At 36.9% G+C, this 17957-nt stretch overlaps 2 long non-coding RNA genes across 2 annotated transcripts in view; one reads left to right on the forward strand and one right to left on the reverse strand.

The window, feature by feature from the left end:
- Nucleotides 1-17957, reverse strand: part of LOC108581436 — a 585003-nt gene that overhangs the window by 430228 nt on the left and 136818 nt on the right. The gene's annotated exons all lie outside the window — the stretch shown is intronic.
- Nucleotides 1-17957, forward strand: part of LOC108581435 — a 118183-nt gene that overhangs the window by 86713 nt on the left and 13513 nt on the right. The window lies entirely within an intron of this gene.

Consider the following 17957-nt stretch of genomic DNA (forward strand, 5'->3'; position numbering starts at 1 on the left):
CTGATGTTTCCCATCACTCTGAAGCAGTGGTATGATAGCATAGTACAATAGCTTTTAGAAAACCCAGTTATGGCATCAGTTGGGTAAGAACACCTTATGAGGCTGAGATAATGTCCTCCAGGATACAGTGTATGCTCTAACTCAGCAACTATATATAGTGCTGTTTCCCCATATCCCAAATTCATGGGTCCAAATATCAACACAGTTGGAAATGAGAGGAACTCTTCTAACTATTAGCCCTGATATTCCTCTAGTAAGAATGTTGTTTGTTAACAAAACTTTGAACTCTGGTGGTCTCCAGACCAGATAACACTGTTCCATATCTGTGCAATTCAACATGGTAGCCACTAGCTACACGTGGCTATTGAACTCTTGAAAGATGGCTACTTCAACTGAGATAATATAATTGAAAATTGATTTAATTCAAAATAATTTAATTTAATATAAATAGCCACATGTGCCTAGTGACTATGATATTAGACTAATGTTTATCTCAAAGTCTACAGTTTTAAAAGATTAATACTTTAACCAGGGGATTGTAATGTTCCCATTACACTAAAAGTTGAAATTGATAACTGTCCATTCTAGGCTTCTATGACAATGATTCAACAGTTACTTGGCTGCCTGGAATAACTATTCCTCATTATCAAGGGGAAATTGTACTACTACATAATGAGGATAAGGGAATATACCTGGAATGTGGAATATCCTTTGGGTGTCTCTTAGTACTCCTGTGTCTTGTCATTAAAATAAATGGAAAATTATACCCAACACAGGCAGGACTGTAAATCACCCAGATCTTTCAGGAATAAATATTTGAATCACCATACCAGGAAAGGAATTACAACCAGGTGAGTTCTTGCTTAGGGAAAAAATAATTATGAGAATGACATTGAGAGAACTGGATATTCACAGGCAGAAGAATGAAAATGGATCCTTATCTCACATCGTATACAAATAATCAACTCAAAATCAATTAAAGACTTAGATGCAAGACCAAAAACTGCTAGAAGAAAACATAGGGGTAAAACTACACAACATTGCTCTGGATAATTATTTGTTTTGATTTGACTTCAGAAGTGCAGGCAACAAAAGAAAAAATAGACCCAAATGGGATTACATTAAACCATAAAGCTTCTGCACAGCAAAGGAAACAACAGCATGCAGAGACAACTTGTGGAACGAGAGAAAATATTGGTAAGCCATGCATTTAATAAACAATTTATATCTGAAATATATAAGGAGCTCAAACAACTCAACAAGAAAACAAAAAACTCAATTAAAAAATGGGCAAGCGACCTGAATAGATAATTCTCAAAAGAAAACATACAAATGATGAACAGATATATGAAAAAATGGTTAACATTGCAAATCATTAGGGAAATGCAAATTAAAACCACAGTTAAATATCATCTCACAGCTGTCAGAATGGCTATGATCAAAAAGATGAAAGATAACAAATATTGATGAGAATGTGGAGGAAAGGGAACTCTAGTACACTATTGGTGGGAATGTAAATTAGTACAGCCACTATGGAAAACTGTGTGGAGTTTCCACAAAAAAACTAAAAATAGAACTACCAGAGGATCCAGCAATCTCACTTCTGGATATTGATCCAAAAGATTTGAAATCTGTTTGTCGAACAGATGTCTGCGCTCTCATGTTCAAGGCAGCACTATCCACAATAGCCAAGTTATGGAATCAACAAAAGTGTCCATCAACAAATGAGCGAATAAAGAATAGGTAATGTATATAAGCAATGGAATACTAACCAGTCGTAAAAAGGAAAGAAATTTTGTCACTTTCAACAACATGGATGAATTTTGAGAACATTATGATAACTGAAATAAGCCAGGCACAGAAAGACAAACACTGCAGGTTCTCACTTTTTGTAGGATCTAAAACAATCAAACTCAGGAGCAAAGAGTAGCATGATGCGGTTACAGAGGCTGGGGACTGGGGGCAATGGGGTAATGGTGGCCAAAGGGTACAAAATCTCAGACAGGAGAAATATAGGGTTTTCTTTTATAGTTCTATTGCACAGTGTGGTAAACACAGTTAATAATATTGTAGATTTCAAAATTGCTAAGGAAGTAAATTTCAAAAAATTTTCAAAAAAATTTTAGTATTTGAGGTAATGAATGTGAACTAGCTTGATTTAATTATTCACACTGCATTCATGAATCATAACATCACTTTGTACCCCATAAGTGTATACAAATTATAATTAACAATTACCATTTTAAAAAGAATGATACTGGTTCCAACTGTGTGGCTAGTTGTAGAAATGAGGACTAGAGTAGCTATGGATATTCTTCTTTATTTTGATATAACTGTATTTGTATTTATATTAACCATTTTTTCCTTTTTCTCTCCCAATTCTCTACCACCTACTATAATGCATACTCATATAAATTAAATTTAAATACAGGAGTTAAAAAATGAGACTTTGACTTAGCTAAAGGGATAAATAGTATAATCCAAAAATAGATTCAAGTATTTTTGTTCCCTTTTGAAGAAAAGGATAGCATATTGGGGGTTATATGAGAGATAGTTGCATTATGTCAGGTAGAAATATAATTTTGCTTCTTTTTTTAAGAAGCAAGGATAGTTGAAAGAGAGCTGTAATGTAGTGGATTTTTCCTTTGTCTACACAAATAATCTAGAACTGCATTTCATAGAAGTTCTTTCTGCATGTGATTCTTTGTTAGCCCTGGTTGGAAAAGACATTCTAAGTGAGATTTACAAGGGGGCTCACCAGCGGCTCATCAGCTATCACCGAGTTTTTCTCAAAGGTTTCCATTTTTCCCCAAGCGTTCTAGTTCTGCCTTATGAGTTCCAGTTTCTTATCATCCTCTTTTAAAATCAACATTTCTTCCTGACGTCTGGTCTAGCTGATGTAGCTAATTTGAGTTTTGATACTAGACACAGGGACAGCATCCTCAATAGACAGCTCCTCTAGTTTCCACAATTGAGTAAAGTTTAATCATGGTAATAAATCTCTTATTATGTATTATTTATAGTGGCTTGAGGTTTGTGATGAAATCTCAACTGAGGGGGGGCGGAGCAAGATGGCCGAATAGGAACAGCTCCAGTCTCCAACTCCCAGCGCGAGCGACACAGAAGACCGGTGATTTCGGCATTTTCAACTGAGGTACTGGGTTCATCTCACTGGGGAGTGCCGGACAATCGGTGCTGGTCAGCTGCTGCAGCCCGACCAGTGAGAGCTGAAGCAGGGCGAGGCATCGCCTCACCTGGGAAGCGCAAGGGGGAAGGGAATCCCTTTTCCTAGCCAGGGGAACTGAGACACACAACACCTGGAAAATCGGGTAACTCCCACCCCAATACTGCGCTTTAAGCAAACAGGCATACCAGGAGATCATATCCCACACCTGGCCGGGAGGGTCCCACACCCACGGAGCCTCCCTCATTGCTAGCACAGCAGTCTGTGATCTACCGGCAAGGCAGCAGCGAGGCTGGGGGAGGGGCGCCCGCCATTGCTGAGGCTTAAGTAGGTAAACAAAGCTGCTGGGAAGCTGGAACTGGGTGGAGCTCACAGCAGCTCAAGGAAACCTGCCTGTCTCTGTAGACTCCACCTCTGGGGACAGGGCACAGTAAACAATAACAAACACAGCAGAAACCTCTGCAGAGGTTAGAGACTTAAATGTTAGACCTAATACCATAAAAATCCTAGAGGAAAACCTAGGTAGTACCATTCAGGACATAGGCATGGGCAAAGACTTCATGTCTAAAACACCAAAAGCAACGGCAGCAAAAGCTAAAATTGACAAATGGGATCTCATTAAACTAAAGAGCTTCTGCACAGCAAAAGAAACTACCATCAGAGTGAACAGGCAACCTACAGAATGGGAGAAAATTTTTGCAATCTACTCATCTGACAAAGGGCTAATATCCAGAACCTACAAAGAACTCCAACAAATTTACAAGAAAAAAACAAACAACCCCATCAAAAAGTGGGCAAAGGATATGAACAGACATTTCTCAAAAGAAGACATTCATACAGCCAACAGACACATGAAAAAATGCTCATCATCACTGGCCATCAGAGAAATGCAAATCAAAACCACAATGAGATACCATCTCACACCAGTTAGAATGGCAATCATTAAAAAGTCAGGAAACAACAGGTGCTGGAGAGGATGTGGAGAAATAGGAACACTTTTACACTGTTGCTGGGATTGTAAACTAGTTCAACCATTATGGAAAACAGTATGGCGATTCCTCAAGGATCTAGAACTAGATGTACCATATGACCCAGCCATCCCATTACTGGGTATATACCGAAAGGATTATAAATTATGCTGCTATAAAGACACATGCACACGTATGTTTATTGCAGCACTATTCACAATAGCAAAGACTTGGAATCAACCCAAATGTCCATCAGTGACAGATTGGATTAAGAAAATGTGGCACATATACACCATGGAATACTATGCAGACATAAAAAAGGATGAGTTTGTGTCCTTTGTAGGGACATGGATGCAGCTGGAAACCATCATTCTTAGCAAACTATCACAAGAACAGAAAACCAAACACCGCATATTCTCACTCATAGGTGGGAACTGAACAATGAGATCACTTGGACTCGGGAAGGGGAACATCACACACCGGGGCCTATCATGGGGAGGGGGGAGGGGGGAGGGATTGCATTGGGAGTTATACCTGATGTAAATGACGAGTTGATGGGTGCAGCAGACCAACATGGCACAAGTATACTTATGTAACAAACCTGCACGTTATGCACATGTACCCTACAACTTAAAGTATAATAATAATAAATAAATTTAAAAAAAAAAAAAAGAAATCTCAACTGATAGAAAATTTTTGTCAATATCTGCTAAAGTGGAACCTATGCATGCCCTATAAATCAGCAGCTACATTCCTAAATATCCACCCTTAGAAACAAGTACCTGTGTGCACAAAAATATGTAAACAAGAATGTTCATAGGTCTTTATCCATCATAGCCCCAAACTGGAAACAATCCAAATGTCTATCCACAGAAGAAGGAATAAATCCAGCAGGAGATAGCCACACATTAGAATAGGTATCAGTGAGAAGGAGCGAGCTTCTGTTTCATGCAACAACACAAAAGAATCTCAAGACATGCTATTGAGAAAAAGAAGCCTAACACAAAAGAATGCATATTTATAGGAAGTTCTTTTTTTTTTTTTTTTTTTTTTTTGAGACGGAGTCTCGCTCTGTCGCCCAGGCTGGAGTGCAGTGGCTGGATGGATCTCAGCTCACTGCAAGCTCCGCCTCCCGGGTTCACGCCATTCTCCTGCCTCAGCCTCCCGAGTAGCTGGGACTACAGGCGCCCACCACCTCGCTCGGCTAGTTTTTTGTATTTTTTTAGTAGAGACGGGGTTTCACCATGTTTGCCAGGATGGTCTCGATCTTCTGACCTCGTGATCCGCCCGTCTCGGCCTCCCAAAGTGCTGGGATTACAGGCTTGAGCCACCGCGCCCGGCCAGGAAGTTCATTAATCAATTGTAATAAAAGTCAGAAAAGTGGTTGCCTTTAGGAGGAGGCACTGACTAGATTCAGTACGGGGTGAGATCTGGAGGGGTGCTCGCCAGCATTATCTAGGAATGGATAATTTCATCTGGTGGAATTACATAGGTATATTCACTTTGTAAAATGTTATAAGTTGTAGACTTAAGATTTATACATTCTACTATTTGTATATTATATTTGTATAAAATGATTAGAAATAATATCTACCTATCTCATAATATGTGAAGATTAAATGACATAGCTCATGCTTACCATAATAAAATTTTAATAAATACTACATAGCATTACTTTGTTCTTATAAAAACTAGTAAATGAAGGTGTAAAGAAAAATTTTCACTAGGCAACCTTACAATTAAGAAAAATGACAACTTTGCACTAGAGAAAGAGTTGGACCTAAAACAATAACATCAGAGGTGTAGTGTCCATTGTTTACATAACATCACAACCTCACATTCTAATTTGAAAGGATATTTTACAACAAAGACAAGAACAGAGCAACTAGAGATTTATGCAGAGGACTTCTCTCTGCCTTATCTCCACTGTTCTCAGCCACAGCTCACTCCATTTTCTGGAAAGAACTCTTAAAAAAAGTTTTGGGGCATATCTATTGACGGATTTGTCCCATTAGTATGTAAACTCCATGAGGACAGGTACCTTCTCTATGTTTTCTATTTTTTCCCAGTGCTATGGCTAATGACTATCACACAGTCGGTTCCCAGGTAAGTAAAGTGTAGTAAGTACAATGATACACAGAGCTTGAATACCCATGACCTGAACCTAAAGAGCCGGCACCTATGGCATGTGGGCCAGCCATCTTGATAGGGCTGGCATTCCCAATTTACCTCTCCCCTAGCTCCTTTCTTGTAGAAAGCCTGCCTGTCATAGTTAAGAGTTTTAGCTCCGTAGAGTTCTAAGGGTGATTTTTTTCAAGGTGGACAATTTCTGAATACTTGACATTTCCGATATGGTTGCCCTTGTACTTTTCTTAATGAAATGACAACACCACAAATCCTTTCCAAAATGAAGTGGAAAATGAAGGTGAATAAATAAATGACTAATGAAGCGGCCACAGATCAACTAATTATGATCACAATATCAGAAAATTCATGTTAATAAGAAGTGTGTGTCATTTTGCTTTGCATTTATTCATAATCTGGAAAATGTTGACAGGACATTCTTGTGTCATCAAAATATTTTATCTAATAATCAATGAGACATAATCACTATAAATAATTTAAAATCTATTAACTAAAAACAAAGATTTAACTGCGTTCTGCCAATGAGGCTTGGGGCACTTAGACATCCCCACAGCAGATGGGAACTGTCAAAGCACATAAACATTCAAAGTTGCAAGACACGACTTTCAGATGACAGAAACCAGAAGAATTCATGCAAATCAATGAGCCCAACACACCTTATTTAAAAGACAGCATTTGACAGGCAAGAGAGAAAACCATTTTGAACCTTTGCTTTAGGAGATATCCAAGGTTTTAATCATCAAATGTCACCATTTCCTAAATGGAGATTTTTCTACAGATAACCCTTTTTAAAAAACTATTTAAAAACACCCATTCTTCTACTGATCTTGGTGTTACTGCTATGCCAAATTATGTTTTCTTCACCATTCAGAACTTCACTTTAATGATATCCAATAACAGAATAAGGCGGCTAAAAAAATTCCCTAAGAGATTTGGCCAATTTAATTTTAAGTTAATCTGTTTGGGATGGATTTTGTTGACTACATGCTTGTGGCTATAAGAATTTTGAGCATAAAGATGGCGATGTCTCTCCAATTTTGTTATAAGAGGAGCAGAAACATATTTGGAATTAGGTGTTCAGGATGTATGACAATGTACTTGCAGAGCAAGAATACTAGTTTATATATCCGTTTGGTGTTCCTTGTTGAGAGATGGTGATAGAACCTTAGAGGAAGCGACAATCTAAGCACCACCACTGACAAATGAGGTTTCCACTGAAAATGTGGTCAATAAAATAACTGACATATACATGGCACTTGCTCATTTAAAGAATGTCTTCCTATGCATGAGTTAATGTGTTCTTGAAGTTAATCTAAGGAAGAGATTAAGAATATCTTTATTGGCCCCATTTACAACTGAAGAAACTGAGAGTTGGGGAAGTTGTGAAATCAATTACAGATCACATTCACAGTTAACTCAACATCCAAGGACAAGAACCCTTTCAATTTCAAATTTCTCTATTTCCCTCACATCATAGTGAGGGAAGAATCACATTGATCTTCTGAAAATAGCATAACACTTTAAAAGAAACTGCATTGATATTGATCATTGCATTTTCAATGCACACCTTCTATACTTCTTTATGTTAGGACCAGGTGATGCCATGGAGAAGGAGAGACTCAGTCTCTATCCCCTCTCTGACTGGAAAGGTGATTTGTATGACCATCCCTCTAAAAAGTGATACCATGCAGTTCCTGGAAGAAGTGGGATATCTCAGCCCAGATCTCAAATTTGAGTAGGATTTGGCCTGAAGAAGGGGCAGGATGTTCTAGGCACAGGAAATTGCACATACAAAGGTACAGAGACAAGAAAGTGTGACACAATCAAGTAACCGAAATAAATCCAGTTTGGTCTCAGTATACTGAGAGACTAGGGAATCATGACAGATATGACCAGGAGAACAAGCAGGCAATGAATCCCAGAGGACCTTATACATCATTTTTAAAGTTTTAGACTTTAAGAGTAATAGGAGCTTTTTAAGAGGTTTGAGCATTTCATGTGTGTTGACAATGTTGTTTTAACGTTTGTTTGCATTTGTAAGGGAAGACCTCTTTTGGAGCATGTTGGATCTTCCTTGGAAAGCTGCCAACGAGTAAGATTGCAAATGGCCAGATGGGCCATAATCTATCCTTAGAAAGAATAAGATTTCTGATCCAAACTGATATAAATTTTATTCTCGAGATAATACAAATGCATACTGACATAATTGTTCCTAAGGAGAATTAATAATATAACAAGCCCATAGGTTTCGATAATGTAATTGACCTATTTCTACTTGGGGTATTTTTTTGTACTCTACTTGGTTTTACAGACTAAATGGTCTTGGTTATTGGAAATAACTTTAAATAATCTCCCAAATCTAGGCAAGATCCCCTGGGCAATTAGAAGCTGAGATATTTGCATGCCAAACTGTAAGGTTCAGCATATGGTCCCAAATATTTGCATAAATAAAATCTTAAGATAGCATATTCAATGAGGTACTTTTATTTTTGTCTTTCCTTCACAATACCTAAACAGTGTTTCTTTCAAACACAGATTATCTCCTTATACATTGTCCTCAAGTAATATTTTGTATATGTTATTTTTTCTTATGTAGAAAATACAGCCTGGTGTGATGGCCCATGCCTGTAATACCAACACTTTGGGAGGCTGAGGCGAGCGGATCACCTGAGGTCAGGAGTTCAAGGCCAGTCTGGCCAACATGGCGAAATCCTGTCTCTACTAAAAATACAAAAATTAGCCAGGCATGGTGGCGGGCACCTGTAATATAGCAGCTACTAGGGAGACTGAGGCAGGAGAATTGCTGGAACCCGGGAAGCAGAGGTTGCAGTGAGCAGAGATCGCACAACTGTACTCCAGCCTGGGCAAAAGAGTGAGACTCCATCTCCAAAAAAAAAAAAAAAAAACCTATTTGGTGTTAAAAATAGAAATGTGCAAAAAGAAAAGAAAAAGTTAGAAAGAAACATCTCACACTAGGCAAATAACTTGTTGATTGCTTTACAAAAATAAACTCATATCCCATATCCTGATTTATGGTGTTTTAAAATATTTTTCCATTTAATTACATCTCATGAAGCTCTTTAATGTGATTATTCATCTGAATATATTTTAATGAGTGTAGTTTCTCATCTTATGAATGAAACTTCTTAACCAATTCCGTATTGCTAGACATTTAGGTTTCTTTTATTTTTTTAATTATAAACAACACTGTAATGTATGATGTACGGTTAACTAACATCTAGTAGCATAATAAAAGTAAAAATATGCTAGCCATGGTATAATAAAAGTAAAAATATGCTAGCCACCATATATATATATACACACACACACACACACACACACACACATATGTATACACACATATGTAACATACACACATATCTAGACATATATATATTTTTTTCTTCTTTTTTGAGATGGTGTCTTACTCTGTTGCCCAGGCTAGAGTGCAGTGGCACAGTCTGCAACCTCCACCTCCCGAGCTCAAGTGATTCGCCACCAAATAATACATTTATCAGCCCCAAATCTTTTCTACCTTTTCCACATTAATATGACAAAAGCAAAGAAGTATCTTTTGGCCATCATCTGCCTAAATAACGGGATTAATCAAGCATATATTTAATTATTTTAAGAAATCATATTTATCTACACTCCAAGGTCTTTGGAGAACAGGACAAAACTGTCAGTCTGCATGAATTTATGTGGTTGCCATAAACAATCAATGCAAGCAACATAACCTTTAACATTGCTTATGGAGCTAAGGAAATAGCCTTAAGAAAGAACTTTTAAAATATATATGTAGTCACTTAGTTTGCAGCATAGAACATCTTGAGCCTTAAGGCAGATAAGAAATTTTCCTTAAAAGATTACCCTGAGGCCGGGCACAGTGACTCACGCCTGTAATCCCAGCACTTTGGGAGGCCAAGGTGGGTGGATCACCTGAGGTCAGGAGTTTGAGACAGGCTAGCCAAAATGGTGAAACCCCATCTCTACCAAAAATACAAAAATTAGCCAGGCATGGTGGTGGGCGCCTGTAAGCCTAGCTATTCTGGAGGCTGAGGCATGAGAATTGCATGAACCTGGGAGGCTGAGGTTGCAGTGAGCCGAGATCACACCATTGCACTCTAGCCTGGGCGACAGAGTGAGACTTTGTCTCAAAAAAAAAAAAAAAAAAAAAAAAAAAAAGATTACCCTGAAACCACAGCTAGAAGAGTAATTTAGCATTCTGAATTTGACTGAATTTGATCTAACTGGATGTCTTCGTTCTCGGCTGGAGTCCATACTAGCCTCTCCCAGTAGAGAAACTCAGTCAGTGGTCACAATGACAGACATCTGCAGACCATTGTGGTGATCTAGAAATGCTGATTTCCTACCTGAAAAGTTAAAATACTGAGCCTTATGACCTTGGCCAAATTTAGTGCCCTGGTTTTTTAGAGTCTGGTCTCTGAAATCAGACCACCTGCATTTGAATCAGAACTCTACCTCTTGCAATCTGTTTGAATTTTTGAACAAGTGCATGGACCTCAGGTTCCACAGGAGACGCTAAGCAGTTGATGGGAGGTTTAAACAAAATAATCAGTATAAATCACTTAGTTCAGTATCTGGCTCACAGATCATATTTGGCAAATGTGAGGTATCGAGTTCTCAAATTTGTAAACGTAAATAGAGTAAGAAAAACAAATGCCAACTCCCTATCAAGACAATGTCTTATTTGTCTCACTTGTTACCCAATTCAAAATCAAGTGTAGACAAGATCTTAAAACAGCTTTGTATGTCAAATCTTATTTAAAAGTGGAGGAGAAAGAAAGATAAGAGGAGAAAAAGGAGGAGCAGGAGGAAGGATGGGAAGGGGAGGAGGAGCAGGAGGAAGGATGGAAAGGGGAGGAAGAGCAAATGTATTCTAGAATACACATTTGCACTTAGATATACAGATTACAAACTCATATATTAAAAAGGAATAAATTATAGTTGTTGAAATTATGCCATTGATAGAAGAAATATCGAATATCCTGAGACATCACAGCATACAAAATTATTTTCTTCTAGAAAACAGAATAACAACTTGAAGGTGATCCCTGTAACTTAACATTTCTAGGTCTTATTCTTGTCATTTGAAGAGTGAGAAATTTAAGTAATAATTTTAAAAAATGGCTATCCAAAATACCTATGATTTAATGAAACAATATTAAATATGATAAATTCCAATAAAAGCAAACAAATTAGAGTGCCTTTAGGAAATTCTTCACTATAAGAAGGTTTACTTAAAGGAAGATAATAACAAACATTTTTCCTTTTGCTTGTGTAAAGATCACTGAAGCTAAGAGAAGCATTAACTTAAAAGAAATGTATTTTCAAGGGGAAATGGCATAGTGTTACAAGGAAATGAGAAAATGTGATAGAATTTCATATCTGAAAACAGGCAACATTCACAACAGTCAAATTGATTTTAACTTATTTTAAACATGTTTATGGGTCTTTTATTGTAAAAAGAAATGCATTATCATTGCAAACAAAACTACTTGAAAGTGAAAAAAGATGATACTTCAGTGATATAATTAAGAATTCTAAACTACTGTAAATATCAAACCATTAATAATTTTCACTTGTAATAATTAAACTGGGATGGAAAGGCACATTCCTGTGTCTATGTATTGAAAAACTGCTCGTGTCTAAATTTAAGGTATGTATTAAAAAAGTAAAATCATCTATGGCCCCACCATATACAGATAATCACTAGTAACAGGTTTGAATACATCCTGCCCAAGCTTACTCATTCTCTCTCTTTCTCTAACATTTTTGGGGGTCTGTAAATTCTTAAGCATTATTTTTCATGTAATCTTTCAACTCCAAAGGAAAGATTATCTTAGGGAGTAAAGGACATTGGAAATATGAAATGTTCCAAATATGAAACATTTTATATAAAGAATGAAATAAAGAATAGGGGATCTTTCAGAAAATCCAAGGATGAGAGAATAGCTGGACATCAAGAAATACAGGCATCAAGAAATACCAGCTTCAAGAAGAAGAGATGCTGGGAAAACCATTGTCTTTCGTTATGCTCTTCTCTCTTTCTCTGGGGCCACTGAGCCTCATGTCTGCTTCTTTCTGCACATTTGCTTGTCACTACTCTCACAGTTTTGGTTTTCTCACATTTCACCCTTGTAACTATTTCAGATAAACTAGCACCTCTTACCCCAATTCCAAATTCTCAGAAGGGAAGAATCTCTTTGACTCCATCTGTATTAGGCATTGAGAATAACATTCTGCAGTTCTCAAGCAAAGAAGCATCTGGTCTTGGTAGGCACTGTGGCATTAGTCCGTTGTACCATGAACACCTTCTGTATGAATAAATGAAACTCTACCAATCTACATCATTGATTGATTGACTGATTAGATTTTATTATTTTGTGTGTGTGAGAGAGAGAGACAGGGTCTGGCTCTGTGGTCCACGCTGAAGTGCAGTGTTGTGATCACGGATCACTGCAGCCTCAACTTCCTGGGCTCAAGCGCTCCTGTCACCTCAGCCTCTCAAGTAGCTGGAACTACAGGCATGGCGCTACCACATCTGGCTAAGTTTTGTATGTTTTGTAGAGACAGGGTTGTTTCATGTTGCTCAGGCTGGTCTTGAACTTCCTGAGCTCAAGCGATCTGCCTGCCTAGGCCTCCCAAAGTGCTGAGTTTACAGACATCGCCGCCATGCCCAGCCTTTTTTTGTTTTTGTTTTTGTTTTTTTTTAATGTTAGCATCATCGCAGAATAATTGACCAAAATAATTCACATGCATTTAAGGTGTACAACATTTGAACAGTTGTGCTTTGTATTTCAAAACATTGGTAATACATTTTGAACATTCTTTTTATCAATGAACACTTAAACTATTCCTAATTTTTTTAGTAAAACAATGTTGTATTAAAAATTAATGTATATGGAGACTTCTGCTCCTATTCATTTTTCTTCAGCTTTATTGAGTTATAATTGACATAAGATTGGACAAACTGAACGTGTATAATGTGACACTTTGATATTTATATGTATTGTGAAATGATTACCACAGCAAGTTAGTTAACACATCTAATACCTCATTGTTACCACTGTGGGGAGGGGCAGGTGGTAAGAACATTTAAGATCTACTCTGAACAAATTTGAAGTGTATGACACAGTATGGTTAACTATAGTCACAATGCTGAATACTAGATCCCCAGAACGTATTCATCACAATGACTGAAAGGTTGTGCCTTTGACCAACATCTACCATTCTCCCCCAGCTCCCCAGCACCTGGCATTCTATTGTTTCTATGAGTTCAACTTCTTTCAATTCCACATACAAGTGAGATCATTTTTTTCTTTCTCTGACTTACTTAACTTAGCATGAAACCCTCAAGTTTTATCCATATTGTCAAAAGTGGTAGGATTTCATTCTTTTGCATGGCTAAATAATATTCCATTATTTATACATTACTATATATCCATAGGAAAAAGGAACATTATAGATATAATTGTTAAGCTAACATGAAATCACACTGGAGCAGAGTGAGCCCTAATCCCATATGACTGGTGTCCTTATAAAAGAGAGGAATTTGGATACAAACATGTACATAGGAAAAATGCCATGGGGAAATGAAGGCAGAGACTGGGATGATACTTCTACAAGCCAAGTAACACTGAGATTACCAGAAATTTACCAGAAGCTAGGGGAAATGTATTTAAGTTTCTGCCTCTCAGCCCTGAGAAGGACCAACTCTGCTGACACCATGATCTCAGACTTTCAGTCTCCAGAATTATGACACAATAAATTTCTACCGTTTAAGCCACCCAGTTTTTGTGACTTTATTACTGCAGCTCTAGCAAACTAATGCAAGAGTCTGCCATTTTGGTACACACATCCATATCTTATGTGACAATTAATATTGAGTATCAACTTGAATGAATTGAAAGATGCAAATATTTGCAAATCAAATATTGGATAGAGGATTTGTTTTCAGAAAATATAAAGAATTCTCAAAACTCAACAATAAGAAAGCAAATAACCAAATCGCAGTGGTGCGAACACGGCCCATTGCAACCTCCGCCTCCTGGGTTCAAGTGATTCTCCCACCTCATTCCTGGGTGTGTCTGCGAAGGTGTTGCCAAAGGAGTTGAACATTTGAGTCAGTGTACTGGGAGAGGCCGACCCACCCTCAGTCTGGGTTGGCACTATCTAATCAGCTGCCAGTGAATCTAGAATAAAGCAGGCAGAAGAAGTTGGAAAGAGCAGACTTGTTGAGTCTTCCAGTCTTCAACTTTCTCCCGTGCTGGATGCTTTCTGATCTTGAACATCAGACTCCAAGTTCTTCAGTTTTTGGACCCTTGGACTTACGCTAGGGGTTTGTCAGGGGCTCTCGGGTCTTGGCCACAGACTGAAGGCTGCACTGTTGGCTTCCCTACTTTAGAGGTTTTGCAATGTGGACTGATCCACCGCTGGCTTCCTTGCTCTTCAACGTGCAGATGGCCTATCGTAGAACTTTACCTTGTGATCATGTGAATCAATTCTCTTTAATAAACTCCTGTTCATATATACATATATCCTATTAATTCTGTCCCTCTAGAGAACTTTGCTAATACAGCTTGTTTATTTTTATTACTGAGTTTTATTCCATTGTATATCTATACAATATTCATCCATTCACCAACTGAGGGCATTTTGGTTGCTTCCAGTTTGGGGTGATCACAAAAAAAGCTATAATAAACATTTGAGTTCAGATTTTTTATATGAACATAATTTTTCACTTCCTTTAAATAATTAGGAGTAAGATTTCTGGGGAATATGACAAGTGGATATTTAGCAAAGTACAGAGTTTCACCATACTGACCAAACTGATTTGCTAAATAAGCTGTCCCCAGGTGATCTGCCTGCATTGGCCTACCAACAGTGATGATTTTACTTTGCGTCTATGCCAGAATTTGGCACTACCATTGTGTTTTGTTTTTTACTATCATTGTGTATGCAGAAGGGTAGCCCCTTGTGGTTTTCATTTGCTTTTCTATAATTATTAATGGTGCTGTGCATCCTATGCTTATGGTTCTATATCTTGCCATTCTTTTTTTTCTTTAAGGTGAGAGAGATAATGATCGTGTGATCTCTTGCCCATTCCTTTATTTGGTTATTTCCTTTCTTATTGTTGAGTTTTGAAAGTTCTTTATATTTTCTGAAAACAAGTCCTCTATCCAACATTTGATTTGCAAACATTTTCTCACAGTCTTTGGTATGTCTTTTTCATTTTGCTTTGCTTTTTTTATACTTCTATTGTTTCAGCACTATTTCTTTAGTGGGTACATCGTGCAGGCTTGTTATACAGGCTAAATTTAGTGTCTATGTGGGTTTGTTGCTATCAGGTTATTTCATCACCTCAGGTATTAAGTTGCCTAGTGTTCCTTGTTAGTTAACTTTTTGGTGAAGTTTGTGTAAAATCGGCATTTTTTTCTTCTTAAATGTTTGGAAAAAGTCACCAGTAAAGCTATATGCACCTGAAGTTCTCTTTGTGGGAAGGTTTTGAACCACAGATTCAGTTTCTTTAGTAGATACAGACTGTTCATGAATCTCTACATATCTATGTCTATACATATCTTTCATCTGTTTTTATATATATATATGTATATCTATATCTTCTTGCAGTGCTTTAGTAGTTTCAGTTTTTCAAAGAATTTGTCTACTTCACCTAAATTGTAGAAATTGACATAAATTTATTTGTAATATTTCTTTATTTTCCTTTTATAATATGTGTAAGTTCTACAGAGGTCTTTCATCTGTTATTCTTGATATTGACAATTTGTGTCTTATCTTTTTTTTCCTGATTAGTCTGACTAAAGATTTATAAGAGTATCAGCATTTGGTGTTATTGATTTTCTCTATTGTTATTCTATTTCATATTTTAGTAGTTTCTGCTCTTATATTTACTATTTCCTTTGTTACACTTACTTTAGGTTCAATCTTCTCTTAATTTTCTAGTTGTTAAAGATGTCACAGGTTTTCAGGATTTTTATGTTAATTTCCCTCTAAACAATGCTTTGGCTGCATAACAGAATTGCTTTCATATTGTTTTCATTTTTCATTCAGCTCAAAATATTTTCTAATCTCCTGTTTTAGTTCTTCTTTAACTTTGCTGTAAGTTTCTTAATTCTCAGACTTTGGCAAATTTTTAAAGAGAACTTTCTGCTATTGATTGCTAATTTCATAATCATCATAAAATTTATTTTGTATTACTTGGATACAGTTGTCCCCTTTTGTCTGCAGTTTCACTTTCTGCAGTTTTATTTACCCATAGTCAACCATGGTCTGAAGACATTACAGAATTTTGACAGTAAAGAGAGAGACTACATTCACATTACTTTTAGTACAGCCTATTGATATAATTGTTTTTTTATTATCATTTTTGTTAGTCTCTTACTGTGCTCTATTTATAAATTAAACTTTATTATAGGTATAAATACATAGGAAAAACACAGTGCCTACATGGTTTAGTACTAACTTCCGTGTTAGGCACCCACTGGGAGTCTTGGAACATATCCTCCCTGAAGAAGGAGGAACTACTATGCTTTTAAATTTACTAAAACTTGGCTGGGCGTGGTGGCTCATGCCTGTAATCCCAGCACTTTGGGAGGCTGAGGCGCGCAGATCACGAGGTCGGAAAATCGAGACCATACTGGCTAACACGGTGAAACCCCGTCTCTACTAAAAATACAAAAAATTAGCTGGGCGTGGTGATGCATGCCTGTAGTCCCAGCTACTCAAGAGGCTGAGGCAGGAGAATTGCTTGAACCCAGGAGGCAGAGATTGCAGTGAGCCAAGATTGTACCACTGCACTCCAGCCTGGGCGACAGAGTGAGATTCCATCTCTAAATAAATAAATAAATAAATAAATTTACTAAAACTTGCTTTGTAGCCTAAAATATGGTATGTCTCGAAAAATGTTCTATATGTAGTTGAAAAAAAATGTGTACAATGCTGTACTGGGTAGGAGTAATAGTCTCTAAGTGTCAATTAGATGAAATAGATGATGACATTGTTGAAGTCTTCTATATGTTTGCCAATACATTTTTTGGTATTCAGTTTCTAGGGATTATTGAGAGACTGGTGTTATCTTTGGCTATATTTATGAATTGCTTTATTTATTATTTCAGTTCTGACAGTTTTTGCTTTACGTGTTTAGAAGCTTGCTATTAGGTGCATAAACATTCATGATTGGTATGTCCTCATGATTAACTGACCACTTTATTTTGTAGAAATGACTTTACTTATCTCTATTGAACTCTGCCCTGAAATCTACATTATATACTATTGTGTTAGCATTCCTACTTCCTTTTCAGTAGTGTTACTTTTAACTTACATATGGCATTAATGTAAAGTCAGTTTCTCATAGTCAGCAAGTAGTTGAGTCTTGTTTTTTAATCCAATATGACAAATTGACAATCTATGTATTTTAAATGGGATGTTTAGGCCATTTACATATAATGTGATTATTGACATGGTTTTGTTTAAATCTACAATCCTGTTGTTTGTTTTGTGTTTCTTTTTTGTTCCATCTATTTTCTGTCTCCTTTTTTCCTCTTTTTCTACATTCTTTAGGATTATCTTTTACAATTTTATCTCCATGTTGGATTATTAGTCCTAACCTTGTGTTTGTG

Source organism: Papio anubis, chromosome 10, assembly GCF_008728515.1.
Source record: "Papio anubis isolate 15944 chromosome 10, Panubis1.0, whole genome shotgun sequence".
NCBI lineage: Eukaryota > Metazoa > Chordata > Mammalia > Primates > Cercopithecidae > Papio > Papio anubis.